Here is a 2,171-nt window from a genome sequence, read left to right as displayed (position 1 = left end):
ACGTGGGCTTCGCCTAGCGAGCATGACAGTTCAGATTCGTTAGGCGAACCACGCTGCTCGCCTAGCGAGCGTGACAGCTCAGGAACAAACTTTGGATCCTTCAAGATTAGCGTTTTGAATGGTGAATAGACCCCATTTAAACATGTTGGAAGTAACTCAAGTCATTCCCTTGTGTTGACTGATCACCCAGATAGAACCCACAAAGTGTCTTGGATGATGTTCAAGCTTCTTGGAGCTGATTCTGATTGACATGATGAAATGCAATATGAAATGTTAAATGACCTAAAAATGAATGCATGAATGAGGGGTAAAACATAATCCCATGCTTCCAGGAAAAATGAAGGGTAAATTTTGGGGTATTACAGCTGCCCCTATTCAATCAACTGGAGACCCGAAAAGAAGATAACAACGGCTTTCTCACTTTCGAGGTATCAAGGGATTGAATACAATAAAAGCCTAAAAATTTACACCGAAGTGAAGTGAAGTAACAATGCCTGTCAGAATCGGCAAAGAGGTGGTCTTGAAAGAAGAATCTGTCTGGTACGGTGAGAGTCGGTCTGAATATCGAAGAAGAAGGTTAACCTGGATACCAAAATAAATGGTAACACAGAAATAACCATGGCCTGAATGCCGCTCATCAGTCTGAATACTGGAAATGACTTCGATCTGAGCATCGGAAGATATGAGATTATTAATATCGGTCTGAACACCAAGAGACTAGCCTGAATGCCACAAGTTGCGTCGACCTGAACGTCGGAAACTTCTTCGATCTGAACATCGGAAAATTGGCCTGAATGCCACTTCGGTCTGAATACCGGAAACTTAGCTTGAATGCCACAAGTTGCATCGACCTGAACTTCGGAAACTTCTTCGATCTGAACATCGGAAAATTGGCCTGAATGCCACTTCGGTCTGAATACCGGAAACTTGGCCTGAATGCCACAAATTGCATCGATCTGAACGTCGGAAAATTGGCCTGAATGCCACAAGTTGCATCGACCTGAACATCAGAAAATTGGCCTGAATGCCATAAGTTGCATCGACCTGAACGTCGGAAACTTCTGCAATCTGAACATCGGAAAATTGGCCTGAATGCCACTTCGGTCTGAATACCGGAAACTTTCATGCCTGTCAGCATCGGCAGAAATAAGGAACATGATAATTGAGGCGGCGCGTGGGCCAACGACCCCTGCTGGGAATAATAAAGATAAGTCATGAACAATATTCAGTCTGAGTACTGGAAACAACACTTTTGGCTTATCACTTGGGATATCGATAATGTTTTATGTTTTACATGCATATGTTTATATTTTTCAATGGCTTAATGCTCCATGAAAATGGAAATGCTACGCAATTTGGGAGGATGCAATGCAATATGATTCTACATGCAGGGATGCGAAATGCTTGATTAGAGAGAACGCCAAGCTGAGGCAAGGAATTCTGCTGGGGAAATGATCACCATCTTCTAGACCCTGGCAAGGCCGCTGGAGATGCACAACACAAAGAACTATGTGGGGAAATGACCTGCCACACGCTGTTCTGGCAAATAACAAAATACCGAGGCTCTGACTGGGGAGAGAATGGCACTGAAAACTTGCTGCTGAGGAAAGCGACAGTGGTTCTGGCAACCAAAATCTGCGAGAGAGATGACTCAGCAGGGGAAGCAAACATCGATACGGTACCGAGATTCTGCTCCAAGGAAAGAGACCATGGGTCTAGCGTCGAGATCATCGATCTGGCATCGAACTCTGAGGAGCAGCCGCTTCTGCTGGGAAAATACAGTCTGGCACTGTCAACTCCGCTGGGGATATACAGTCAGACACTGTCAACTCCGCTGGTGAATGTATAATCTGAAACAAATGCTTGGGGAAGTACAACAGTGAGATGAAAATGAAACAAAACAGTAAAATGAAAATGAACACAGAGATGTACTGAATAACATGATTTTATTGATTGAGTGGCCTCTGAATAGGTATTTACATCAGGAAGCAATCCCTGGAAAGAGGTAATTGCATAACAGATAAAAAACAGAAATTAATCTAATGGCAATGTGAAATGGATTTCTATCAGGTTCCAATTCTGCTATGATTCGCTCGTCTTCAAGATCCTCCAGATGATCAGCTTTCCGAAAAAAGTGATTGGACTGTTTCCTATCCTTCGGAAGTTTCCGG

This window comes from Lathyrus oleraceus, chromosome 4, assembly GCF_024323335.1.
Source record: "Lathyrus oleraceus cultivar Zhongwan6 chromosome 4, CAAS_Psat_ZW6_1.0, whole genome shotgun sequence".
NCBI lineage: Eukaryota > Viridiplantae > Streptophyta > Magnoliopsida > Fabales > Fabaceae > Lathyrus > Lathyrus oleraceus.
This window is presented reverse-complemented; position numbering follows the sequence as displayed.